This window comes from Pleurodeles waltl, chromosome 7 (assembly GCF_031143425.1).
Source record: "Pleurodeles waltl isolate 20211129_DDA chromosome 7, aPleWal1.hap1.20221129, whole genome shotgun sequence".
Classification (NCBI taxonomy): domain Eukaryota; kingdom Metazoa; phylum Chordata; class Amphibia; order Caudata; family Salamandridae; genus Pleurodeles; species Pleurodeles waltl.
This window is the reverse complement of record NC_090446.1, coordinates 569,324,963-569,338,682: the sequence shown is the minus strand read 5'-3', so window position 1 is coordinate 569,338,682 and position 13,720 is coordinate 569,324,963.

Below are 13,720 nucleotides of genomic sequence, written 5' to 3'. Positions count from 1 at the left end.
GGACACTGGTTGGAAGTAGTTGAGATGCGATAAACTGTATAATGCACCCCCCAATGTCAAAATGTTTGCCTACGAAGTTAAAATCCAAATATACATTGTTGGTACCACTGAGTGCACTGTATATGCTGTTTAACTCGACTGATATCTTGCTGCATGTATATCATTGTTGAATATTAGAAGATTGTATGTTGAATTGAGAACTAAATAAAGTTATTAAAAACCCAAAAGAAACCCAATAGATTTATGTTTTGATCTTTAAAATGCCTGAACTTTACTATCATATCCATATTTCAAATCTCCACATCCTCATTATTTCATATCTATTTTCTCCAGACCCCCTTCACCACAAGTGATAGGAATTTTCAGATACTATTTGAATTATATGAATTGTCTGAACTATGCACAAAAAAAGTGAATGTAATGATTAATACTTCATGTTCATTAAGAAAAGAAGACTATTGTTGCTTTATTGGAATTTTATTTATTAACATATAACGGTAATATACTATTTATAACTTCATTAAGTTATGTACTCATGTAATGATATTACTCAACCATGTAGCTGTATGAGACAATAGTCATAAAGTAGTTACATAGTAGTATCGTCGGGCAGACTGTTTCCAGTCATTAGCGATAATATGTACCTGTTGTTAATTTGTGTTTGAGGATATTAAAATTAATATAGAGATGTCTGAAAAAGAGAACGTTTAGAATAAAGCAGGAAAATATCTTTTGGAACACAATCCCATGATTAAGCCAGTTCCAGCAGCGCCACCTGCAGGGGAGTAGCTTTGGGGGGGGCGGTGTTTGGGTTGTTACCCCCCCCCAAATAAATGTATTTCTTGATAAATAGTTGGGTACAGGTGCTTTCAGTTGGTTATGGTGAGGTGTCTATCGGATTTCACAAGGCATTTTTCCATACACAGATGCAAATACACGCACACACACTCTCCCTCTCGATGTTTGAAAATCTTCAAAAGTGTTGGTTATTTTACCAAATATTGTATTTTCTCTCATCTAGTACCCCCACCAATCTGTATTCGTCTACCTTTCCACTGCCCCTTAAGCCCCTGTGGTGCGCCCTGCTTGTCTATAATGTATTTTAACACTATATTCCAGAGTGATTGTTAGGAAATCTGACGCTCACCCCGCCCCCCATCTTGGTGACTACGCTACGCCCCTGCCTGTTGCCTAAAAGGTTTAACACTTGAACAGAGACCTTTTGCCATAGTCACATGCCTACACAAAAGAGATGACCACCTGCCTATCCCTGCATTGTCGTCCTCAGCTTCTGGAGAAGAAGAGCCCTGCATCAGCCCCTGATTCTTTATAGGACTGTCTGGCTCGAATTTAAGAATACAGTGGACATTATAGACTACCTGCTGTCGTCAAAGAAACCAGAGTGATACTGCACCGTTTACCAATGGTAAATGTTATGAAAAGAAATGTTCTGAGAGAAGTACGAAAACACAGAGAACGAGGGAGATGCATGCACTCTCATGAAGTGCTATAAGGAAAAGAAGAAAAAGTTCACAAAAAGCATCACTGTGTAGAAGGATAAAAGGAGCCAGACAGAGAGATGCTAAATAGGTTTTTCGCCAGTGGTGGGGCAAAGACTAGATGGATAAACTAAAGCAAATCAAACCATTGAATAGAAAGCAAGAAAACAAGATAGCAAAACAAACAGCCAGTTAAAAGCAGTAGGCGGAGCTGCTTTACAGGTCAGCTTCGACATGTTCTCAATAAGTCTTCGGCAACCAAATAGCTGTCCTTTTTTGCAGGCTTTGACTTAAAATAAAAAAGAATATCTGAGAGAAATCATCCAGCCATCCATTTCCTGCTGCCACGGAGCAAAGGAGAGTAATAAAATAAGACAATTTGCATAATTTGGCGAAAGGCCCCAAAAATGTCACGTTGGACAGTCCCTTTTCAGATAAACAAAGACTTTAGGCACAACAACCCCGCCTAAGGTATAACTTGCGAGAGGCCCCATAGCATGTGTAACTAACATCGTCAGCCAGTCTTGACATCTTGCATTGTGGGATATATATTTTTGCTTTTGCGAACCTAAGTGTGCGTCTACAAGCCGAGGGATATGCAAAGTAAAAATGGCCAAAATACGAGGGTTGGCTTTAGTTGTCAGTCAAGACATAGGGTGACTCTGTTGCTGTGGCGATGGATGGGGTGTGGGGGCCTGCCGGCTGCATCGCAGCGGCTGCAGAAACTGCTTCACCCCGACTTTAACTCCACACTACTTTGCTCTACGTCTTTTCTTTAGACTTACAATTCCTCTGATTTTTGGAAGCGCGAAAAATACATTTAATGGCAGATTTGTCGGTTGTCTCTGGATCCACCCATGAAAGAAATTAAGTGAGCTGAGGGGAAACACCGGCCCAGAGGGGTCTGCTTTCACCCAGGGGTCGTCTCGGACGTGTGCCCCTGAACAGGCTCCGCTCTCACTTCAGCATCCTTCTGTCTGGCTTGTCTTTTAAATGTCGGCCCTCAAACCTCGCAGGACTACGAGACATTCTTGCGGGTTGCAGCGGTGTTTGTCTTTCGCATGCCTTCTCGGCCCTGGCCAAGGTAGCATGAAGGCAGCCCACCGGCGAGCCCCACAGTGCCCACTGACCCGACGGCCTCGCCTTGGTCACCTCACACAGGACAGCTCCGACTGAGGCTCCAAAGGGCTGGTGGTGTCCAAGGTGGAGAGATGGTGATCGTGTAGGGTGACCCGGCGTCTCGGATTTGCCGGGACTGTTCCAATTTTTCAAAAGATGTCCCATTAGGTTCATGTCCCGTTTTTAGAAAGAGTCGACTGAAAATAGGGAAGCACTTTTTGGGTGTTCAAAGCAGGGCTAGTTATCAGCTGTTATAAGTATGCAATTTAATTAACAGGTATGATGCAGACTTGAAAAATGACATTTTATTTATTTTCTTAGTGCCTCTTTTGTGTTTCCATGCTGATGAGGGCTGTCATTCTTTTCTACTTCTTTGATGTAAAATTGTAGTCCTTCCTCTATTTTTGCGAAATGTCTCGGTTTTTGAGTCGCAAGATCCGGTCACCCTAAATCGTGCCCTTCTTGTTCTCTCCTGGGATACCGTCTGTAAGGGGAGAGGGAATTTAATTGTACTCCATGACCATACATTTACCTGACTCTTTGGCGGAGGGGCCATGTCTAGCGTGAGAGGGAATGAGTCTCTATGCTAATTCTGTTTTTGGCCTCTCGGAATGGGTACCAGGTCTAGGGGTAAGCAGGGGGTTTTACATGCCCATTTAGTCCCCAACCTCTCTGTAAAAAGATCTCCTCTGGGGGTGAGAGGGATTGCAGAATCTATGTCAAAGAAATCCGAAACTTCAACCACAGAAATATATTTTTTTGCATGTGTTGGGGAGCTGTGGGAAGGTTGAGTCTCCTTGGGTATGCAACCAATGGCCACACTTTGGGGTGCATCTCTAGGGTGAGAAGAGAGTTAAGCTTTTTATTCCATCCTACGCTTGTCCTCTTTGGATTTCACCTGTAGGGACGAGAGAGGAGAATTCAGTCTGTGAACATTCAGCCACCGGCTTCTCTGGTGGGATCACTTCCAGGGGCAGGTTCAGCTTTCATGCTTATTCTCTCCATGACCTCTCTCAAGGGATTACTTTAGCGATCTAAATTGAACTAAGCCTTCTTGCCCATTTGATCAATGGCCTCTATTTCAAGACTACTGAAAGGTGTGAGAGGCAAACTAAGACTTCACACAGTCAATCATCTTAAATCTTTTTTGGAAGCCACACTGCTTCCAGGGGCAGGGAAATTCACTTTTTGGCCTCTCTGTGGAACTCATCCTTTAGAGGTTTAGTGGGCCACTGTATCCCTTCATTCCTTTCCCTCGATGGTAAAGGGGTCTGCTCTTTTAGACAGATCTGGGTGTTGTGCAACATAGAGGCTTACTGATATTCTACCAAGCACAGCGTGGCTATAGAGGGCTCCTGTTGGAAATGGCCCTGTCTGCAGGGTCGTCCTCAAACATTTTGCCTTCCCCCTCCCGGTTTTGCTGAATTCATTTTTTTCATTTTTGTTGGCTCAGGATTCTGGGCACTTTACCACTGTTAACCAATACTAAAGTGCATTTGCTCTTTCCCTAAAACATTTTAACATTGACTTATCCACAACTGGCATATTTAATTTACTTATAAGCCCGGAGTAAAGTGAGCTACATGTGCACAGGGCCTGTAACTTAAATACTACAGATTGAGCCACCAATTTAAGTAGTCCTTTAAACATGTCTCAGTCCTTCCACTGCAGAGCCTTTTATTACACATAAGACACCCCTAAGGTAGGCTCTAGGGGGCATATTTATACTCTGTTTGCGCCGGATTTGCGTCGTTTTTTTTAACGCAAATCCGACGCAAAGCTAACTCCATATTTATTCTTTTGGGTTAGACCCGTCTAGCGCCAAAGATCTTGGAGTTTGCGTCATTTTTTAGCGTGGACACCTACCTTGCGTTAATGATATGCAAGGTAGGCGTTCCCTTCTAAAAAATGACTCTAAGGCATGTGCGCCTTATTTAAACTCCCGTGCAAAAATGACCCAGGGGAGTGGGCTGGTAAAAAAAAATGACGTCCAGCCGCTTTTGCGTCATTTTTTAACGCCGGGTCAGGGCAGGCGTTAAGGGACCTGTGGGCTCGGAAGGAGCCCAGAGGTGCCCTCCCATGCCCCCAGGGACACCCCCTGCCACCCTTGCCCACCCCAGGAGGACGCCCAAGGATGGAGGGACCCATCCCAGGGAACTTAAGGTAAGTTCAGGTAAGTATTTTTTTTGTGGCATGGGGGGCCTGATTTGTGCCCCCCTACATGCCACTATGCCCAATGACCATGCCAGGGGACATAAGTCCCCTGGACATGGCCATTGGGCAAGGGGGCATGACTCCTGTCTGTGCTAAGACAGGAGTCATTTCAATGGGGGTTGGGAGTCAAAAAAAATGGCGCAAATCGGGTTGAGGCAAAAATTTTGCCTCAGACCTGACTTGCCCCATTTTTTGACGCCCAAGCTCCATTTTCCCCTACGCCGGCGCTGCCTGGTGTGAGTCATTTTTTTTGACGCACACCAGTCAGCTCCGACGGCTAACGTCATTCAATAAATAAGGCGCCCGCATGGCGCTTTTGAATGGCGTTAGCCGGCGTTAAAATTTTTGACGCACAACTGCGTTGGTGCAGTTGTGCGTCAAAAAGTATAAACATAGCCCTAGGTATCTCAAAGGGCAGGGTGCAGTGTAAGTGAAAGGGAGGATATATATTTTTTAGTTTTATATGTTTTGGTGGTGAAAAACTCCCAAATTCGTTTTTTAATACTGTGAGGCCTACCCTTCTCATAGGATAACATTGTTGATTACTTACTGCGTTTATTAAGTATAATTCCTGATTGGAAGGAGGTAGAACTATCATGTTTAATACCTCTGGAATTATTATGATAACTCCTCTTTAATGGTAAAGTCAAATTTATCATTACAATTTTTAAAATGGCACTTTTAGAAAGTTGCCATGTTTCTGCTCTTAGCCCTGTGTACCTGCTGAATGTTTCTAATACACTTCTGTGGTGGGTGACAGCTGAGCCTAATGCATTTCTTAGACAGCCGCACACAATGGGAGACTAGGTGAGACTTGAAGGGTCATCAACTGGCTTGACAGGGGAAAGAGATTAGCACTGCTTCACTTACACCTGAATAGGCTTGTCCTGTCCAGCCACAATAGCGCTTAATGCCCCTGCATTTTCACTCCAGCCATCTTGGAACCAGGACATAGGAGGCACGGCATCTGTGTACTTCAAAGGCATGCCTCTAGAAGCTTCTCCCACCTTCCAGACCAGGGAACCAAAGTATAAATATGGGATCTCAGTCAAAACCACTTCAGTACGCTTCTGGCACTGTGGATACTCTGCCAGGAAGAAGGACTGCTGTGCTGCTGAAAGGATTGCCACTCTGCTGGACTGCTTCTCTGCTGGACTCCTGCTTTGCCGTGCTGACCTGTGCCTGCTACTCGATTGCCTAGGAGTGAGAAGGATTTAACTTGCATCTCTACAACCCAGAGTGACTCCCACGGCTAGCTGACTGGCTTTCTGTTTTGTGAACTCTCGAGGACACAAAAGTCTTCCAACCAACCTGCTTTTGCCATTTGTGAGTCTGCCCCCCCAAGTGGCACCACCCCAGTCATGGACCCTTGGAAGTGGGCCTAAGGTGCTCTGCCATCTGTGGTCCTCACCTGAACTGCACCAAAGACTCGCAAAGCAACGCCATGCACAACGTGCACTAAGATTTAAGGTACTGTGTTCAACAGGCCTAAGTGGTTCCCTTTATCAGGACTGTGTTCAATTGTGGTGGGATGCAACTCTTGATTCTGTCCTGGTCTGGCGCGACCAGATAGCCACAGTTTGAGCTTTGCGCTTTTATGCACTATTTTCACTTAAATCTTTAAAATTTCATGTCTCAGGATCTATTTATTTATTTTTGTCATTTTGGTCTTATTTTACTCATAAATATTTTCTTTATTTTTCTAAATTGGTGTTGAGTCTTTTTGTAGTGTTTTCACTGTGTTACTGTAATTTAGGTGTTGCACTAATACTTCACATATTGCCTCTTAAGTTAAGCCTGACTGCTGTGTGCCATGCTATCAGAGGGTGAGCACAGGTTAATTTAGGTTATGTTTCTGGCTTACATTGACTAAGATTGAGGTCCCTACTTGGACAGGGTGCATACCTCTGCCAACTAGAGATCCAATTTCTCACAGCTTCCTTTCAACTTTAGGCATGAAAGCTGAAATAGGTAGCTTGGGTTTTAATGACAATGGCCATTTCACATCAAGTAACTATGGAAAATGTAGACAAAGACCAATGAAGCATGGGTAGGACCCAAGCAAAATTGTGCTGCAGTGCCCCCGGGCGAGAGTCTTGGGAACGACCCTCCGACTTGGAGCCCAGGGATATGTGACAGTTGAAACGTCGATTATTGCCTTGTGGTACATCTCCATGGTGGAATATTGGTGAGATGGAGGTCAAGAAATATCTGAACATGGATGAGGAATGAAGTATTTGGAAGTGGCTGAGCTGTCTTTGTTTTTATCTGAAGTCACATTAATTGGATTGATAGCAATAGCAGATAAGATGCCTTATAAGAAAATGGTTGAACATTCTCTGTTGATAATAATTGGAGCTCTGGTGATTGGATGGGTGTCACTAATAGACGATTGACAGTAGACCATAGATACTCTGTCATAGGTGAGCAGTTCAGTGGTAGCTGATGATGGGAGCTAAGGACTGAATTAATATTGGAGATCAATATTCCTCCAGATCAAAATAGGCTCATTTGGTGATGTAGACCATTGGTGAAAAGGGAGGTAAGCATTCACTGGTTGAGGGGAATGACCGACCGTGTAAACAATGGTTGAGTAGCGCATTGATTGATGAGAAGCCAAAGATTGGAAGGTCATGGATTGACTGCTTGGGGGCCAATGCCAAGCTTCACTGATGAGTGGAAAATTAAGAAAATGATACAGTTGGGCTCCTTTTGATAAGAAGGACTTTGGTCAATTGGAAGTCAAACACTTGAATAACATGGCTTTGTTTTTCTTTCTGGGTGATGGCTTAGCTAGGCATGTTGGTGACATGTTGGTTAGTGATAAAGAAATAATAGATCGGGCTGATTGATTGAACCTCTTGGAATAACATGACTGAGCTCCCAAAGTTTGAGTTCACAGTTTTGGATGGAAAGTTAAGGGCTTATTGACCTTAACAAATGAGCTAAATGTCCCAGCAGGTTAGAGTTTTTGGTAGGCAGTAGACATGTACATTTTGGGTAATTGCTCATTGTCTCATGACAGTTCCTGTGTGACCTCATTGCGAGATCAGGTCCCAGTGGTGGAGGCAGAAGCAAGGTTCCTCTCAGTGAAGTGAAATTAAAGGCTATATTTCATATTTCAGCATATCCTGCATGTTGTTAGTCTAAGGAGCATTGAAGTGGAGAATCAAGGGGCTCATATTTAACTTCTCCTTCACAGTACCAAACTGTCTCCAAGGGATACAGGATGAGCAAACAGAGCTGAGCGTCAGAGCTGTTCTCAAATGCACTTCCTGAGCCAAGAATCTGTCATCCTAAAGCGGGGGAAGGGCCTAGACATCAATAAAGGGGCCATCAGCCCCCTGTCTTCGACGTCATTGGCTTTGCAGAACATCTCAGGATTGGAACAGAGCCAGTTCCCTAGTAGAGGGTGCAAAGCAGAAAGTTTAGTATGATACACTGAGGGCACGTCTCATTTTCCTGAATGATATGGTGTTAGGGACCCGTGCTACTGAATGCCTGTAGTGCTAGTGGAATTTCACTTCTGAGAACACTCATCCACATATTATTGACTTTCCCTAGCTCCTGGCAACCTACGGTGTTAGGTTCACTGTCTCTGTGTTGCACGTGTGTGCACATAGACACACACACATAAACGGTGTTGTACCACAATTTTGAATTCTTAATATCATATTGCAACAATATTAACTCCAGAATATTGACTATCACTATATACCATCAAAGCTAGTATATGTGTAGATTTACTATTCTTAGGTCTACGTTGACGTACTCCACGTAGTTCTCCATCGATTGTGTATATTCTCCTCTGACCATTTAGGGAACCTGGAAGCGAGCTAGATCTCCGACAACTCCCTCATCAGGTCTCAGACCAGCGAGTAAATGTATTATTTAGGGAAAGACAGTCACCAAGACGGACTTGATCCTTTTCCCTTTCCCCTCTGTCGTTACCTCCAACTCCTCCGCCAGCCCCTCCTCACACTTTATTCTGTCCACAGTTCCTTGTGTAGTTAAAATTAATAATCTTTTAAACAGTCAATTTTGGGAGTTGAGTCTGGTTTTTTGCATGAAACAAATTAAGAGACCAAATGAGAAATACCAGGGTCGGACTGGAACAGAAATAAGCCCCAAGCCCATAATAAAAGTGGTCCTGATAGAGCGGTCCGTACTAATAATTTACCTGTGTTCGGACACTCTTTAGGCCGATGAATCTTTTGACTAAGTGGGACTCTCCGTACTCTTAATCAACCAATTTCATCAAATCAATAATCAATATCGAACATAAGCAATACCTTGATCAACATAACACTTAACAATTAATCCAGAATACATTTCGGCGAGCCCTGACCTTTTAGTCAGGAATAACCACACCAGTTTATTGCAAAGTTAGTGAATTTATTTCCCTATATTAACAAAGCTAGCACAATATAAATGTGTCTCAACACCAAATGATAGACGTAAATGAACATTAATAGCTGTCCATAGCGGCGAAACAGGTGCAATCTATGTAGCATTTGAATCACAAGACATTCGATAATAGCAATGCAAATCACTAATACTATAATCTGTAATGAACTAATTGCATACATTTAGTCAGCATAACAAGGTCTCAAATTGCATCGTGCGACAAAAGGAATCCTCATCTAACCTCAAATTAGCATCGGCATGTGGGACTTCATGCAAAACAATTTAGCAACATTAATTTAGGAAAACTCCTAACTAGGGATCTTGTCAAAATCAGCAGTTGGTTACCTAAAAGAAACACAATGCAATTGTACAATTTCCTTTCATATTTACCAATTACGATCAGCATACAAGGAAGTCTTCGTCTCACAGGTACCGTCTCTCGATCAGCATGGGTACCGTTTCGATCGGCATGGGACGGGGCAAAGGGGCAGGGGTGGACGGGGCAATTGCCTCACGGCGGCAAGGTAAAACTATTACTTCATGCAAAGGGACAAATCAAAGTTAAAGTCTCTAGGGCCAGAATCATTTAAAGTCTCTTTCTCTCGATTAGAGAAAGCATCAAAGTCTCTCAAAATGGCGTCGCAGCAAAGTGGGCCATAATAGTTACGAAGTCTGCAAAATGGCGGGATGTCCAATAATGGATACTTTCCTCTCGTGCACCTGGGTTTTATAGACAACAGTTCAAATCCAGTAGGGTCTTCCATTGGAGGGTTCATAGGTTAGCTTCAAATTGTCCAATCAAAAACGACAGTTCTCAAGCTTTTACTTAAGCATACATTATCCTTGGAGATGGGTACGCAAGTTGCAACATTTTATACCAATTAGCTCACTTTCAGAGCCTCCATTGTCCGCACCTGCAGATCGACCTTGGAGTAAAGAGAAAATATGCCAGGCTGGCACGAAACTTTAAGATAAGCATGTGAACGATCTCAGTGGAAAAGTACAGCTTCAAGCAAAATACACGTTTAATAGCACATTGGAAAAATACGAGCATCTAAACCGTGAGACCAGGCAACTAGGCCAAAGCCTCCGCTAAAGTTATGCTAAGCTAAAACATTTCAAACAAGCAAATCGTAGCACACGTTTATGATTATGTTGGATTAGTGCACTTCTAGTACATCACGTTATATAAAGCACGCTTATAAATGTTGGCAAACTACTCTGAGGGCACATTTTGTCCCCGTACAATCTTTATTAGTTCGGTTAGAGTCACATATGATTATTGCAGCACTACGTTTAAGCGCTAATAAATGTAAAACCTTCATTTTCTGCTTCATCAGTCCCCATTAGTGAATTAGATAGCAAAAAAAATTGGCCTGTGTTTGCATATTGGGACAGTTTTGAACTTTTAAAGAATTGCTGTAAAAGTTCTTTGCAAGGTATGGAAGACCCTGCTGGGGTGATGTCCTTCATATTGTGGACATGATTTGTATCCTGTGTTGTATTGCAGTTAAGGTTTATATATCACTTCATACTTTTGCCTAGGTGCTGAAGTTCATTTGTTGGCAGGTAGCTCCACAATTTGTGAGAGTGCTAAAGATGAAAAAGTGTGTGCCTATTGTAAGGCCAATATGAGAAGTGTTTCAATGTGCATCAAAACCAGAGTTGTGGTTGTATGACATATTCAATACTATGGTAAAAGAAGTGAGAGAAAAGATGCTTACACATGAGATGTTAGGGTATCAATGGACAGAAAGCGCGTTAGTATAGTGTGGCCTAAATGGGAAATGTTTTGGCGTTGTGCTTGTATGGCAGAGATTGGTCATACTGCGTTGCAGTGAATGTGTAGCTTCGTAAGGGCGGGTGTCGGCAAAAAGAGTGAGAATAGACATGGTGGTGCCTGTAGATATCTACTACTATTGGAGTTGTCTGTAAGGTCTAAGCCACAATGATTGAGTAACAAAGGAAATCCGCTAGAAGTCAAATATGCTACCCTTGAGAAGTAGAATCTTCCATCTACTGAAGTATATGTTCTATGAAGCTCACTCAGGAGTGGCAGAGAAGCAAACCAGAGGATTGGGTATAAGACATGTGGCCATGGCATATGCTCCAAGAAGCCCATCTAGTAGTGGCAGTATGTAGCCAATAGGAATGGGAGTTATACTTCCAGTCATAGATTATGTTCTGAAAAGAACAACCAGGTATGGCAGAGAAGCAATCCATAGCAATGGGCATTATAGAGTTATCCATGGTATGTGCTTTAATGACTCCACACATGAGTGGCAGAGGAAAAACCAATATGAAAGGGCAGTATCCATCCTGCCATGGTATATAATCTGAGGGTCTACCCGGGGGCAAAGGAGCAACCCATAGGAACGGGCATCATACAAAGAGGTATTGTATGTGCTCTGAAAGTGCACCAGGGAGCAGCAGGGAGCCCCTCATAGGAATGAGCTTTACACAACCAGCCAAAGTATATGCTCTCAGGAATCTACCCTAAGGGACAAAAGAGTGTCCCTTAGGCCTCAAGCCATGGCTTATTCCCAAGAATGCCACCCAGGAGCACCAGGAGGCAATGAGCTTTAAAAAGCCAGCCATAGTATACTCTCTAAAGAATCCAACCACAATGGGCTCTGTACACTTCACCATCATTCGTGGTCTGAGGGCCAAACAGAAACAGCACACAGTGAACCCCGAACAATGAGCAGTACCACAAACATGGTATATGCTCTGAAAAGTTCACTCAGGAGTGGAAGAGGAGAAACCCATAGGGATGGGTACTATCCATGCGCCCATTGTATGTTTGTAGGGTCCACTCAGGAGCAGCAGGGAAGGAACATATAGGAATGGGCATCAGACAACCAAGCATGGTATGTGCTTGTGGTGAACTACCCAGGTATGAGACAGAGCAACCCTTAGGAATGGGCGGTATACTCACCTCCATGGTCTGTGTTCTATGGAGTGCACTAGGGCCTCATTACCCTGCCAGGGTTGCAGTGGCAGTCGGACCGCTGCCAATGTGGTGGTCCGACCGCTACATTACCACCGTGGCGGTAGTACCACAGTCGGACTGCCAGCACCGCCAGTTTCCCTCCATAGGAGGGACTGGCGGTGCCAATCCTCCAGGAAGGTGCTGCAAGCAGCACAGCCCTGGGGATTACGACCCCCTTCTCCGCCAGCGGTTACATGGCGGTAGCACTGCCATGTAACTGCTGGCAGAGACGGGGTGCAGGGAGCTCCAGGAGGGGCTCTGCACTGCCCATGCACTTGGCATGGGCAGTGCAAGGCCCCCCTGTCCAGCCCCATCGTGATGTTTACTGTCTGCTTTGCAGACAATGAACATTGTAACGGGTGCTGGTACAACCCACACACTACAGCATTGCCGCCTGCTCTATTATGAGCCGACATCAATGTTGCAGATCATTTCCCGCTGGGCCAGCGCAGACTCAGTGGGAAGCTCTTAATGGGTCCCACAGGAAGGTGGCCGCACTGGCGGCAACCTGACCGTTGGGACTTCGGTGGATGGCCAAAGTCATAATGACCCCCTTAGTGTGAGTATGAAGGGGGGTAAGAGAGAAACAAAGAGACCTCCTAAAAGGCTTCACTGAACACAACCCTTTTCGTTCATCAAGTGGTATTAGCAGTGCTACCACTCTGCTGCTTCAGGAGCTGTCCTGAATGTCTTGGCTAGTTCCTGCATTCCATTTGGTCAAATGCATGTTGGGATGCTGTCCCCATACTGTAGTCATTTCCCTTCTCCTGCATATCAGGGTGCTGTGCTGCGGATGGGCCTGTCCCTCATACCCTGCAAAATCTTGTAGAAATGATGAGGAGGACAGACCAAGTTCTACCTCCAACAGATACTGACAGACCAAGCCCATCTGTCATCATGTACTCATTTCGGTGGTCTTGGATGCTCCTCAGAGAAGCACACGCCGAGTAGTGCATGGAACTGGCTGAGCTCTGCCAAGAAAAACATTTGAGAAGAAGATGAGGCGCGGCCAGTTCCCACCTGGTGGGCAGAGGCTGTTCAGCTTATAGGGGAATCGCGAGATTTTCAGTGTGGGCTGAATTCACTATGTGATTCATCGGCACATCAGAGACGATGGGTCCTCAGTTCTCAGCTACAAGTGAGACATTTTTTAAAAGTGGCTGAAATGTACTTCTTATTTCCAGGTGACAAAAGTAAACCTATCGAGAGCTACCCACATTTTAAATGGTTACTGTGTGTGACCTTTCAAAAGCCACAGTTTATCACGCTCTCCAGAACAGGCTTCTTTTTACACAAGTTCGTAAAGCATTGCCTCTGCATACATTTATATATAAACCTTTTAGTGGTCGAGCATGGGAAAACGTCCAAAAATCAAAGTACGCTTGTTAACTATATATACTCATGCAAACTCCAAGCACACCACAAAAGTCGAATCCCTTGCCAATGTACCACAATGTCCGAAGTGTGATATTGTAAAAGATCACCCAAC